Consider the following 15,316-nt stretch of genomic DNA (forward strand, 5'->3'; position numbering starts at 1 on the left):
CGGTGTGGCAGCAGGGGACGTCCGTGTGAGGGGGCCGGTCCTGGGCAGGGCAGGGCAGGGCAGGGCAGGGCAGGGCGGCCGCGTCCCGTCCCTCCCCGCCCCTCGCCGCGGCTCCCTCCCTCCGGCTGGGGGCGGCCGGGTCGGCGCTCGCCGGGATCCAGTTCCTCCTCCCTCGGTGCATGGTCGAGGCGGGAGTGGGGGGAGGGCGAGCCCGGCGGGGCGCGGGCCGGAGGCGGCGGGAGCGGAGCCCCAGCGCGGAGGAGCTGCCGCCGCTGCTGCTGCTGCTGCTGCTGCTGCTGCCCGGCCGAGGTGAGGCGGGGCCGCCGCTGAAGTTGTGAGGGGGACAGGGGGGACGGGGACGGCTGGGCGCGTTTCCATTCATTGCTCTTGCGGCGGCCGGGCTGCAGCTCCCCTCGGACCGGGGCTGTAGCCTCAGGACTTCAGGACGGGCCGGGAAACCGCCGCGGCGGGGACGGGGCACGGCGCCGAGGTAACGGCGGGGATGGGGCTGTGGCGCCGGCGAGAGCCGCGCGGCGTCCGCCGGGGAAGCGGCGGGGCGGGAGGGCACCCGCTCGCCCCTTCCCCGCGGGGCGGCGAGGCGCCCGGAGCCGCCGGGCTGCCTTCCTCCCTCCTGCCCTCCCTCCGGCGCGGAGGTGCCGCCGAGCAGCCAGCCCCGGCAGGACGCGGCTCCCGCCGCCGGGCAGCGGGCGAGGGGCGGCGGCGGCGGCGGCGGCGGCGGCGGCGGGACGGGGTGCCCCGCGCACACGTACGCAGCACCGAGCGGCCGCGGTTGCCGTCGGGGTGTCGGTCGCCGCGGGGAGGGCGGCAGCCCCCGCCGCCCTCCCTCCTGTTCCGTTTCTGCGGGAAGCGCCGCAAGGAGCGGGGCGGGGACGGGGGCACCCGAGGCGGGCGGAACGGCGGGGGTGCCGCCCGCCGGGGGGAGTCCCTCGGCGGCTTCGTGCAGGAGCGGGAGCCGGGCTGCCCCCAGCCAGGCCTGCACCCACCGGCCACGGCACCTGCGGCCTCCTCTGTGGGGGGACGGGCGGGGGCCGCTCGTCTGCTCGGCGAGCTGCCTGGGGCAGCGAGGGTTCAGAGCTCACCTTGGCGCCTGCCAGCCTCCGCCGTGTTCTTCCTTCCCCTCGCCTTTCGGGGCTCGGGTCTTGGGGGTGTGGGGAGTGAGGGTATTTTGTTTCTTAGGGCCCTTCGGGAAAGGGCAAGAAGTAGATGGCACACGTTACTAGCGAAGGTTTGTTGGTCGTTTAGGCGTCGCTCCAAAGGAACTTGGTAACACACCGCTGAGATTGGATCCCATAATTCAGAAGTTGCGGGTGCGTTGGAGCAACGTCAAGTAAAACAACACGGGCTGGCAGTGCTGTGTCCGTGCAAGTGCGCGCGCTGCCAGTACCTGGTGGCAGAGCCGGCTGGGTTGCTCCATCGCAGTTAAGTTTACAGCAAGCCAGAAGTAAGCAGATGAGACGCTGCGAGTGTGTGCATCCTGATGAGAGGTGTGTTATTAGGAATAACTGAAAACAATTTAAAAGCTCTAGCTGACCTCATCTAGAAGAAAATATTATATATGTTAATGAAAAGGTTTGGCTTTCTCAGGGAAACATCCCTAGGCACCATTATAGATACCTTAATGAAAATGTCTGCTCGGTCCCAGTCCTGCAGTGGGAGGGTTCTGGCTGCGGAAGCTCACATGTGCAAGGAGCCCCGTTGTTTTTTGGGGGGCTTGCTCTGGTCACAGAAACCTTATAGAGCTGTAAGTCATTGAGGCCTAAATATATGCTGTGCACAAAGAGTGGCTTATTAGAAAGTGTCAGTGACACTAAAATCAATGTTCCAGTTCATTTTTCTGAATAAAGCATGCTACAAAAATAGAATCCAAATTAATCTCTGGTACTTTCTTGAGTATTTTCTCCATGTCCACCCATTGTTAGATGCAGGATATAGACAGACCATCAGCCTGCTCTGTCAGGGCAGTTGTTAAATGAGAAGGTTTTATCTGAGACACAGTTTCATGGGACCATTCCTCAACTTTCATTGCAAATGCTAGTTACAGCCACTCCAGGCTTAATCACATTACTGCTTTCTTCACAGATTTCCTCTGTCTGGGTCATGAAGTAGGTTTAATCAGCATGTAGGAAATTGCCCACTTTATCTTTTTTTTTTTAGTTAATCATCTGTTTTTATTAAGCATTCTGGGAAATGCTTGTGTGATGATGTACCCGCATGTCAGGCAAGTAGCACTAGTGTGCCATTTGCTTTTAAGAGTATAAGTCGCTGGGACTGGACACAGCATTTCTATATAAGAATGTTATAGTCCTTTTGTTTACCTATTTAATCAAAGCATATTCCTCCACATCTTCTAAGTCACTCTTGATTGTGCTGGGCTGGTAAGTTTGGATCAGGAATACTGCCGGCAAAGACTGAAAGGAAGCCAGTAATTGCCGTGATCCTTTTTCATGTTCTAGCCTGTAGCTGTGAAAATCGCTTGTGATGTTCTGTAATACAGTAGGACAATGACATATTAAGTGCTATATGCTATTGTGTCAGCAGAACCTGGTTGGGCTGCAGGTGACCATATAGCTGGCACCAGGCAAGAAATCCAATGTTTTGTTTTGCATATGGTGTAGACATTACTGTTAAAATAATAATTACATGAAAAGGAGGATTCATTATTTTTCTGAGTGATGTGAAAACCACAATTATTATTCATCAAAATTTGTATTTCCAGAAGCTTCTCCTTTGTTAGACATTCAGTACCAGTTGGATGGCTTCCCGGTAGAAGAGAAACGGTGGTTGTGACGAGGGCATGTGTTGAACACAGGATGGCAGCTCCTAGCTGATGTAAGATTCCTGGTTATCCACTGTAGGCAACAACCAGTTTCTAGGAATTTCACCCTCAGCATCTTAAAGCCAATTCGTTAGAAGAGGAAAAGAAAAGAGTTTCTTCACATAGGAATAGTCCGTACCGAAGCAGCTGGGCTTGCCCCTCACCAGGCAACAGTCCCAGAGCTGTTTGGTGATGCTCGGAGGGGGGGTGAGGATGGCTGCTCTGCTGTCCCTAACTGTCCTCACTTCCTATGCACACGTGTGCATTCGTGCACAGGCACAAGCTTACACAGCTCCTCTTCTTGGCTGACCCTCCATGCCATCCAGCCTGCAGGGAGGAGAGGAAAGATCAACTTCTGAACTGCTGGTGGCTTTTGGCAATGACAGAAGCCGTTTTGTATCCCCATTCCTTCCTTCCCCATGAACAGTGGCTTTCTGTGTCTTCCCATTTGCCGCTTTCCTCTCTGTTTTCGGTGCCTCCCCTCCCCCACAACAGTTCCCATTTCTCTGCTTTCTGCCTAGGGGATAAATCATTTGGGGTGTCAACATTTTGAACTCACGTGGGAACAAGGGCAAAGGTGGTCAGCGGCTGGAAGGTGTTGCTGGCTCTCAGAGCTCTTTCTTTGATGCGGAGACAATTGCTGATGTGATTATAGCTGACAAGTCTGTTAAAATGATGCCAGAGACTTTTGCTTAGATTATTGCTCCCTTCTGGTTTTCCTGCTTTCACAAAAATTGACAGGATTCTCCTGGGTCATGGTGCCTAAAATCTGCCCTGGAAATGTGGAACTAAAAGGCTGTGTTCTTCCACATTCATCATCCTACATACAAATTAATTGGAATTAAGCTGAATGGAGGGCCTTGTAGAGCCCAGATAAAAAACTAGTGTTGTTATCACTTGTCTTTTAAAATTGCTGGGGAGGTATGGTCAGATACTCTGAAAGCTGTGTAAACAACAGTTCTATTATTTTATTTTTAAACAATCTTCTAAGTAAAGGAAATAGTTTCAGTCATTTTCATGTTATATTATTGAAACTAGTTAATGCATTTTGGAAATTTTTTTACTGCTGATCTGAGGTCTTAAATTTTTTTAATTACCTTTGTTTCTCCCTATGTTTAGACTTTAAGAAGTCAAGCATAAACCACGGATAAGCATTTCAACCCCAGTTAATTAGAGAATAATCAATCTTCCTAGAAGTATTTTCCTAGAAGGTAATTTTGTGGAAGGTAATTCCAAAGAAAACAAAATCCACAATGAAAAAAAAATTAAATTATTAATTTACTGCAAAAGCAAGCAAATGACTGCAAATGTGCCCGATCTATGTGAGTGGATCAGGAATATATCTGAAATTCTGAACTCAGGGAATACATGTAGCAATTGGGCACTTACCTTTTCCATGACTGAGCACAAATAAATCACAGCAGAAGACTTTTAGAGACTGTTGTGCTGGTCACACAACCAGTAGGATCCAAATTCTGATTCAGTATATGTAATTAAAAAGAAAAAACCAAAAAAATCACAGTCTGTTGCTAAAGATTAATTTCTCCAGTTTCCCTTGTCTTCTGGCCCTTATAATCATACTATCTTTTTCAGCTTGGAGCTGTATAGTAAAGTTAGATATGAGCTCTTCAAAGGAGAATGCAGAATGTTTTAGCTGTAGGTGCATGAACAGAGTGCTACAGTGATATTTATTCCTTAAAACATTTATTATTTATATTGGTTTAAATGTTGTTGGTTGGGGTTTTCTTTGAGGGTTTCTTTGAGGCCCATGGTGAAAGCATGGAAACTAAATGATAAACCATGAAAATGAAATACTATAGAAAGAGGGAAAACATGTCTTGGAGAAGGTGTCATATTGTGTTGCAGCCACTGAGAGAACTATAATACATGAACCCAGACACATAAGGAAGCCTTACTTTAAGCTGATTTTCAGATCTTTTCATTTTTACCTTTATACGGCTTCTAGTGCTTAGAAAGGATTAATGAAGCAATATTGCTGAGGCAGCTGTACAGCCTCCTTTGTCATTGGTGTCAATGCTCCATTTCAAAATACTTTGTCTTAATACTGTCTTACTAACTTAAAGACTGTGGAGTTGTTAGATTCGTGTTTTATACATAGTATCTAACAACTTACTGGTGAAAATATCTTGGGTTTGAATTAGCTTTAGAGTTCACTAATTGACCTTCATATTTGCTAACACCTGACATTGCATACATTGTATGTATTCTCATGCATCGTTTATGACAATTCACCAATAACAGTATTAATGCTGTCACTCTGTTCCAGATGAGTAAGTTTTGTAGATAAAATTATATAATAGGCTTTAATAGTACAATTTATTTTAAAGTTTGACTGTAGGTTGTTGGCCTTTTCATCTTGCAGGATTCTTTTTAATCCCAAGTAGATTCTTCTGTTACAGTGCTCTAGGAAAAAATCTTGTAATTTTACTGCTAATAGAAATGGTCAACATGATAATTGTAGCAATTATAACCTGGGCCTGGTTTGAACTGAATGCTGCATTGGTTTATTAAGAGCTGTACAGTTTTTAAACCAGCTTTGTTCAAGCAGTGCTGCTTCTTGGGTTGGCTGAGACTTTGGGTAGTTGGGACAGAACTTTCTTGGTTCAGCTTCTGGGCACAATCCCTTAAACTTGTTTGGGAAGGATCACCTGTGATGTGGGAGGATAAATTCAGTCTCTGTGTTTGATCTTGTGTTGAGATTGCAGACAGGTTGCCAGTTGGTGCCATCTGTGTTTATAGATTTTGCAATAGTATTCACCGGGAGATTATCTGAAAGCCAAATCAGTTTACATAGGTCAGTGAATTGCAGCTTGCAAGGCTTATGTCTGGGATCACTGTAAACAGGTTTTTCAGAGTTTTCATTGAACTTTCATTTGTCAAAACCTGACCTCATCACTAAAGCATGTGATGGTGCTAATGCACCAGTTTTAATACGCTGGCAAATGCATTTGAGAGAAACTTTATTTTAATGGTTATGTACTCTTGTTTTGTCTCTTAGCATGTGTGTGTATTGCTTTGATATGTTCTGTGCAAACAGTAATTTTGTGGAGGGAAAGCTGTAACAAAAAAATATTTTCATATATATAGGGGTGGTGGGTTTTTTTTCCTTAAATAAGTGATATATATGCAGTGCAATAAATATAGTCACTGTTCCTGCAGTAAAGTACCTGTAAAAGAGAAGGTGCTGCAGATAAGAGTAGTTTGTCAGATGTCTGGAGTTTATTAAAGCAAGATTTGTACAGAATTTCTGAAGTGAATTCCTTGTTTGCAAAGAATGGCAGCATCTTTCTGCACACCTATGTAGTACTGATGAATAGTACGTATTGAGTTGTGCTTGTAATACAAATGGTGGAGGGTATCTCATGCAAATACTATAGCTCTCTTAGCCTTCTATGGAACTCACTTATTTCACAAAATAAGGCAGTAAGTATATGTGGTCATCGTGACAATTTTAGCAATTGTAACTCTGTTTTAGAACAGAGACCTGATAAAACCTGAGCATCATTCTGCACAGGCAAGTCTGAATATTTTAAAGTTTACAAGAAAATTTCAAGTATGAGTTCTAGTCTAAATATGGTAATGTATTCTTTTATAGCTTTCACATGTTGAGATTAGTTGCACATATGTTAATATTAAATTAAGTCATATTTATTGATTTGTTTTGTTACCAAAAAAGCTGGTCAAGGAAACTCTCTTAAGACTTGATTTTGGAGTTTTAGAAAGAAGGCATTCTTTATTGCAGTGCTGGGTGCACGGGGGATCTCTCCGCCTATTGTGCGCACCGTTACCTACAACAAGCAGAAATTTATGTTATGCCAGTCATACATATTCATATTCTCATTTACATAGTGTCCACCCTTTGGTCACGCACAGTGCGGGTCATCTCTTTCTCCTAGTTAACTGGCCTTGGCAATTTTTAATTACAAAAACTCAGCAGAACTCAAAGCTTATCATCAAGGCCCAAGGCTTCTTGTCTGTTGATGCACATCAGGCCTGAGGTCTCCTGTCTCTTGGTGCCTCCAACACATACCAATGACAAAGCTCAAAGTTTTTCTTATCTAATTAGTACATACCAAAATTTTGAAGTTTTCAAGCAAGTAAAAGTTTTTTAGTACAGCGATACAGTAAAATTTTTATTCTCCTGCCTTTGTTCAAGGCATCAGTTTCTGTGCTTTTAGAAGATTGTTTTAACTTAGGAGTTCAACATTAAGTGGTGGGCCAAGTTTGGCAGGATAATGAAATTATAGTTTTATGGTCAATAGAAAGTTTCACGCAATGTTGTGTCTCTCTCTGCATCGATTTTTCTCAGGACAGTGTTGCTCTGGTATGGTTTACCTTTCAAGAGTTAACAAAGATCTCATTTTTCTCTCTGTTTTAGGTTTTCTTTAAGCTACTAATAGACATAGTACATGACAGCTGGCGTGCAAGATTTTCTACAGACTGCCCAGCTGATAGCTCTGCTGAGATGCTAGATAATTTAGCAGAGGTATCCAGTTTGCAGAAATGTGCATGAGGTTTGTATTGCGCATACATGTTTACTCAGTCATTAGTCATGATCATGACTGCATAAAATCAGTGTAATTACCTTCAACCAATCTTTATATCTAAGTGACCCAGACCACATTCCATGACAGCCCTGACAGCTTGAATTAGAGCTTGCCTTTCATTGCAGCCAAATTTGGAGTACAGAAATAGCCAGCCTTTCCTGAGCTTGCTCAGTGCAAGAATGGGATGTATTAACATGAAAGAGTAAGAGTTCAGTCTAAAACAGAGCCTTAGGAATGTTCTAATTCACTGGTGCTTGACCAGCCCATATCAGCAGAGTTTACCTAGTTTTTCAGTTGCACATTGCATGCTTTGCACAGTAGATGTGCAATCTGTTGCTTTCAGCGTGCATCAGGAGTGTTGCACATGCATCTATGCACTGTACTCTGCATATTACGCATCTGCTTCCAAGCCACATTTAAAGAATGTCTGGGGAAGGTCAGAGAAGTCCACGCTTTCAGCACAATTTCTCCAGCTCTTGGCTGCTAGTCTTCCTTTCTTTCTACAGGCTTCTTGTAGTTGGGCAGGGAAAGGGTCTGAATGAATAGTTGATGCGTGAGCAGGTTGTTTGTAACCTCATTTTTTTCCAAGGCAGCCCGGTACAACCCCGCCCCCCCCCCCCCCCCCCCCCTTTTTTTTTTCTTTCTGTTAAATCGCTGAAAAGAATTTGTTTGCCTCAGGTCCCAAGGAAAAGATCATAAAAAGACAAAACTGGAAGAGGCCTTATGAAGTCATCTAGTCCATTCATCTGCCTCAGGTTAGGATGATCTGTGTCTGTCATCAGTGCCTTGTTCTAAGGAACACAACAGTCTCCCTTACATCATCATGCTATGAGAAAATTTTCTTTTCATGTTATCCAATTCACACCTTTCTTGTTGCAGTTTAACACCATAACTGTTCATCCTGCATCTGTCTTGGACAAAGCAAATAATTGTTTTTCTGCTTACAAAGACCTTTATTGTGTTTCTTCTTAACTGTCATAGCCTGCTATTTCTTTAAGCTCAATTCCTTGACTTCACAGGTGCTCTTTTCTGTACATCAGTTATGTCAGTTGCTTTTCTTTGGGTTATTGTCCATTATTTCACATCTATTTTGTTCTGTCCAAGACTGTATTCCACTTGAGGTTGTAATGATTTTGAATAAAATGGAATGGGATCCTCTTTATACTTACTGTCATGATGTGTGTCTCTTTTGCAGCACTGTGACTCTTTTTCATGGTCAGGCAGTGATCCACCAGATCCTTATCCAAGGACACATGTTCTAAGACATTGTTTTTAATGGTTGTTTTATAGCTGGTTATTTTGCCTAACTGTAGCATCTTGCACATGTTCTTGCTGAAGATGACATTGTTTTTTCAGGTCATTCCTCTGGTTCATCATTTTGAATTCTCATCTTTTCCTGCAATGAACATGCTACTTTTTCTAGATGAACATGGTCTGGTAATAGAATAGCTTACTTTATCACATCATACAGATCCTGAAAATACTGAAACAAATATTCTTTGGGAATCTTACCTAAAAAAAGGGAAGAAATTTTTAACTAAGTCTCCTTTCTCTGCTTGTAATGATTATTTTCAGGGAAGGAAATGTAGAGGAGAGAAATTTTAAGACAAAGTATTTTCCTTGTAGTGCAGGTGATTTAAATTAGCCATGTGTATTGAAGGATCTGTGGAAAGAAAAATTCACCAGACTCCTGGTAGTCCTGTGGACTGGGGAAAGCAATTCATGGTGATTGTAATGCTCAGAGGGAAACCTCCTTTCTACTCAAGTCTTTCCGTTAATTTACAGGTGATGGAGGTAAATATTTCCACAAGAAACTGTTGGCCTCCATCCTTGTCTATTTATGTAATATTGATGCTAGTTCATTGTATAATCAAAGCCTGTTGAAAAATGCGCTTTCAGGGGTAGTCGCTGTAGTCAAAAAAGTACAAGTTGTGTGTGAAAGAGGAAAACAGAAGGATCAAACTCTGGCAGAATTACATGTCCATAAGAAGGCAAGTTAGAAAAGAATTGGAGAAATAAGACGAGGAGCAGGAAGTCTGCTACAGAGAGTCTGTAAGGCCAACAGATTATTGGGGAATAAAAAGAACATTGAGGGAAGATAAAACCATAGTGGAAAGACTAAGTGCATATTTTGCTTTTTCTGTTCACTTCAAGGACAATCAGAGATGCATAATACCTTCCATACAAAGAACAGTTAAGCTGGTGAGGAAAAGAGACAACTGAGGATGCGGTGATGGTTTTATAAAAACATGAACAGCGTGGCAAGGGTGATAAGGATCAATTGTTTGTTGTCTCTCCGAGTACAAGAACTAAAGAGCATGGAAATGAAACTAGCAGGTGTTGGGTTCAAAAAAGCAAAAAGAGTGCTTTTGTTTCATGCACATATCATTAAGTTGTGTAACTCCACAGGATGTGGTGGATACTGAAAACTTGTACTGATTCAAAGGGAGACTGGTCGAAATGAATGGAAGAAAAAGTCTGTAGGGGATTATTAAATACATAAGCATGACCTCTGGCTTTGAAAGTCCCTGAGCTGCAAATTATTGGAGGCTGGAGAGTATTTGGGGAAAGTATGACTAAACGCTTACACTATTCTTATCCTCTTCCCCAGACATCTGCTTTTGGCTGCTTTTGGAGACGGGGGTACTGGGTAGAAGACTAGAACTGGCATAATTTTAGATTTGTCTTCTTAAATTGTAAAAACTCAAGACACGTTTTTCTGTGAGTTAAAAGCTCAGGGTAGCATCTGCAAATCTTGTACTTTGCAGATCGAAAGCCTACTATTCATTTTCCTTATAATTTAAGACAGAAGTATATTTTTAACAAAACACAAAAATTAACCATGAACATTTGTCTGTCTCCTGCCAGTTGGCGTCAACTACAAATTATGTTTCATTTCAGTCATGCTAAACTGCCAGATGAGATAATACATATTGTCTCATTTAGGCAATCTAAGCAGCTCTGTCTGTAATCCTAACTTGTTTTTTCTCATTTATTTTCTCCTATGCATGTGTGAAATTGTATTTAATGTGGAAGTTTTTAGTTTCTCTACCCTTCTCTCTTCTACTGTAGATATGTTTTAACTGCTGACATGAACACAAAGTATGTGAGATTCCCTGCAGAGTTAGAGAAAAGACTGAAAGCTCTTAGATCTCGGATGGGGATAGAACAGTATAGAGGGAGGAGGATGCTGTGTTACTATTCTACAAACACTGATTTACTGGATTGATTTAGAGTGTTGATTCAATGGTACGTCTTTAGGGCACTCGCCAGCAGATCAAAAACCCATAACCACACTATGCAAACATCTCATGTAAACATACCTCATCAGCCCCAATTTTAATGTTAACCTTGTACTAGTAGGTTTTCTGCTCTATCAAATATTGTTTATCTCTCTATGACTCTGGCAATGCCAGACCAGGTATTGTTCGTCCTCCGTATGAATGCAGCATCCTGTGCTCTGGCAAACTCGACAGAAATGTGATTGTGTCTGCACCTGCTCGGGGGTAAATTTGTATTGCATGGTGATCATACCAGATGGTAGTGTACCAGATGGTAATCTGGCATTAATGAAGACACAGCCATGTGTTGCACATGCATTCTTTACTTTTCTGTCATGTATTAATATATTTAACACAATTTTGCTGAGTTTTCTGAAGTGGCTGTGGGGGTTAAATTAACAATGTCTTTCACTCCAGACTCTATCTGCAGGCATCTTCATGTCTTGCCACCTAAATGTTTCCTCTATTCTTGTAACACCAAATAAACAATTTTATCCTCCTTTTCTCTGTGGTCTGAGGCATGAGGGAAAGTAAATTTGCCTGGAGGTGGAAAGCCTGTGCAGTGATTTTACTGCCACAGAGGATTTTTTTGTACCAGGTATTAGACCGTTCTGTGTTACCAGTGGCTGAGTTCCCAGGTTACCTGGTGCTGCTGTAGTGGAGGCTGGGTTAAAGACGCAAGGATCATGCAGGTATTGGGAAATTTGTTCCGGAGCCTTTGTAGTCTGTTCCCATGCCTGCTGCTGAAGTAGACTGATCATACAGAAACTCTGTATAGTTTACTTCATATACTGAAGTGGGCTTTACTGAAGTATGTGGGTTTGGAGATGGGGAAGGAAAGGCAGCATTTCGGTTTGTGTAGGTGAGACTATTGAAGTTTGTTGTAAATAACTGTGAGTGCTGTTTTGTTATTGTTGGGATGTTTGTATATAGTAGCTACTTTGATCTCTGCACACTGAATGAATGTTAATTAATGTTACTATGGCAAAGTTGTTTTGTGACTACCTTAAGAATAAACTGTAGGGAAACACAGAAGTATTCTCATGTTCAAATATCATCATCTGATACCTGCAACTGTTTGAACTGATGATGTATTTGCATATAGCAAATACAATTCTCTTCTCTGAAGGTTTGTTAAAGCTGTGCCAAATGCAATTAATCATAGTCAAGAGCATCACAGCTGGGTATTTTGGAATTGATAAAGGAAGATAAGTTTTCTGTTTAGATAGGAAAGTTGTGCAGCTCTTCTGTTGGACTAAAGCACCTCACCTGTATGGACAGGGGAAGGTTCAGCTATGTCCTTAACTGATTATACTGAGAAATAGGTCAGGTAACATGAAGCTACTGTTTAGATGTCTAACAGTCTGCCTTTTAGCAGAAGAATAGTGCAAGGTTCTTTGCCAGAGGATCAGGGAATACATCCAAGGTGCTCATAGTTTAGATACAATCTGTGAAAACAATCCAAAGAAAATCTTTTTAATGGTTTTTCTCCATTTCACCTTTTGCTATTGAGTTAGACTGCAAAAGAAAGAAAATAAAAATGGCCTTGTACCTAGTTATCAATCAATCAATTGATTGATCATTGACCTCAGATGTAGTACCTATGATAGTGATTCTTCTTCTAAGTTTTTATGTAACCAGATGTTGTGGTTTAACCCCACTGGCCACTAAGCACCATGCAGCTGCTCAGTCACTCCGAGAGAATTGAAAAAAAGTAAAACTCATGGGTTGAGATAAAGACAGTTTAATAGGACAGAAAGGAGGAAAATGATGATGATAATAGAATTAGAATATACAAAACAAGTGATGCTCAATGCAGTTACTCGCCACTCACCGACTGATGCCCAGTTAGTTCCCAAGCAGTGATCCGCCTACCTTGGCCATCTGCCCCCAGTTTATGTACTAGACATGATGTCCCATGGTCTGGAATACCCCTTTGGGCAGTTTGGGTCAGGTGCCCTGGCTGTGTCCCCTCCCAACTTCTTGTGCCCCTCCAGCCTTCTTGCTGGCTGGGCATGAGAAACTGAAAACACTACTTAGCAACAACTAAAAACATCAGTGTGTTATCAACATTATGCTCATATGAAATCCAAAACATAACACTATACCAGCTACTAGAAAGAAAATTCATATACTCCAGCCAAAACCAGGACACCAGACCATACTTTTTAGGAGAAAACTGTTAAACACTCTTTTGGACATTAGATTATGGATGGGAGATCATTAATTAAATGGTAATCCAAAGAAGCCTTTACTACCATCCTTTCCTCCTGCAATAATCATGGTTAAAATTTTGAGTGTGGCAATAATAATAATTAATTAATTTGATAATAATAAATCATCTGTCAAACTTGCCAGACACTATTTTATTCTTCATTCTGTATTATGATTCCTACAGATGTCAGAAATTGTCTCAAATGCACAAGAAGTTCTAATGCTGTTATAAAAAAGAATTTAATAACCAATTAACAAATCTTCCATTTGAAGTTTTTCATTCTGAATCCTTGTCTATGGCCATAGAGTTCTCTGTCAAGGGACAGTCTACTTTTGCAGGCATTGATGTTTATTGCTTCACTTTCCATTCATGTTTGCTCTTGTGACTAAGTAGAATATATTTTTCTATTGAGTACAATTTTTTTTTTGGTGAGGATGAAGAGTTCAGATTTGGATCAAACAAGGCAGATAATTTGGAAAACTAATATGTCTCTTTCCAATGTACTTTCCTCTACTGGAAAGACTGAACAAAGACAAAGACTGATCAAAATCAATGTTGTCATTACTCACTTGTGTTTTTCTGTATCTGATAATGTGAAAGGTTATTTATAAGCACTGGTTAGTTAAAATCCAGTGCATCAGACCTGTGTCTGTCCATTTGGGCTGAGACAGCATTCATCAGCTGAGGGGAGCAGTATATGTGTAGCCATCTTTGCAACCACACGTTATATACTCCATATTATCTTGTAAAATACTAGATATTATGGCCCATTTCAGGAAGATGTTGGTCTGATAAATGAAGAATGGGCAATTACAGTCCCACTGAGTAGCATGGTGAAGCAGTTTGCAATCCAGGGGGAAACAAAATTATCCGATACTCATTTTTTGTGGACCGACTTAGACCATATGTGCCCCTCCTCAGTCAAATTCTCAGAAATATAAAGCTTATTTCCCATTTCTTTTTCAGAAAGCAGTGTTTTCTTTTAATGTTAGTTTCCTGTGATTTCCTGCAAAGCCTCAGAAGCTCAGAACACCATTATGTATCTCCTTATTCAGAGAGGAAGCAGGTACGGTCAAGCATGTTTTTTCTAAAGGAACTGCAGTGGATAAGAACAGCTAAAAACATTATGTGAAATAGTTACAAATAAGCACTGGCTTCATATTCACAGACTTCTAGAAGATCCCTGCATTCTAGAAGGGCAGTGTGCGCAGGGCATTGTCCTTGTGAAGAGAGGAGCAGGCAGAAGGTCTAAGTGACGGTGCAAGGGTGGATGCAAGGGCTCAACAGATGGACTCTGAAATCTGGGTGCCTCCTGGCAAAGCCTGCAGAGCTCTCCTGTCTTCCCAACAGCTTTCTGTGAGCTTCCTTGCTCGGGGCAGGGAGCACTCTGCTGTCTTTGGATTGCCATGGGCATCTCGATTTCGCTTGTGAGAAGCAAACAGCGTACCTCTTAATCTGTGTTTATCTCATTACCATATGATAGAAATAGTCTGTCTGCTGGTGTTGCAGTGAAACTAGTGTCCTATTTAAAAAATAATAAATATGTCCACATATGGGTTCTGTCTGCTGTTTGCAACTGGCAACTTCCTAAAGTCTCTTTGCTGTACACTACCATTCTGGTTTTGCATTATAATTCTCAATTATTTGATCCTCAATGAGTTACCTGTTCTAGGAGCTCTGAATTTGAACTAGTTCAAATTAAATGTTTCTTTTTTTTTTTTTTTTAAACATGTGCATGCTGTTACTTCATTAATGGTTGAGTGATGTGGTAATAGTCTTTGTTTATGAACCAAGAGAGGAACGAGAATTGCAGCTCAGTATTGTCCTTAGTGAATAGAGGCTGATCCACATTTTAAGCTCTGAATCTTAACTTTTTCCATGCCTACTTTATTTTTTGTTTTGTTTTGTTTTGTGTGTGTGTGTTTTCATTTAACTGAGATAAAGATTTAAAGGGGAAAATTACTATATATGGCTATATGAGCCTAAACCTGTCTATGCAGCAGAAGCTTAATCTTTTTTTTTCTTTTTTTTTCCTTTTTTCTATGAAGTTCGCATGCTCTCACAGTGGAATAAATGATTCAGTAGTTGGTCCCTCCCCCTGGATTATGGCTCTGATGAGAGCCAATTTTTTGAATGGCTCCTATTTAATCTATCTTGTTTTGAAGATAGGGTATGTTTGGTTTTTAAAAAGGGCAGACATTCTTTACCTGTCAGCCAGTTGGAGGAGAAGCAACTGTTGAATGAAAAATTTCATATTCCTTCTGTAATTTAATGTGATCGCGAAGTAGTTGGTTTTTTGTTTCCTTTTGCCTGGAAGTTTGGATGTTTGTAACTTGTAGGCTGGCACAAGACGATCCGTACCCACTTCTGTGGTTGCCCACTGTGGCTCAGAGAGCTCTGCAGTTCTGAAAGCTTT

At 42.1% G+C, this 15,316-nt stretch overlaps 1 protein-coding gene across 2 annotated transcripts in view; it reads left to right on the plus strand.

The window, feature by feature from the left end:
• Window positions 1-144: 144 nt before the first annotated feature.
• The window catches only part of LHFPL2 (LHFPL tetraspan subfamily member 2), a 126,628-nt gene continuing 111,456 nt past the window's right edge, over window positions 145-15,316 (plus strand). Inside the window, exon 1 of one of the 2 annotated variants that reach the window (XM_069775957.1) lies at window positions 145-309. The gene's annotated coding sequence lies outside the window, so the exon portion shown is untranslated. Of the gene's footprint in view, window positions 310-471; window positions 491-15,316 lie in introns of those variants that run through there. The other variant, XM_069775959.1, reaches the window with a different exon arrangement.

The sequence above is a fragment of the Haliaeetus albicilla genome, chromosome Z (assembly GCF_947461875.1).
Source record: "Haliaeetus albicilla chromosome Z, bHalAlb1.1, whole genome shotgun sequence".
NCBI classification, from domain to species: domain Eukaryota; kingdom Metazoa; phylum Chordata; class Aves; order Accipitriformes; family Accipitridae; genus Haliaeetus; species Haliaeetus albicilla.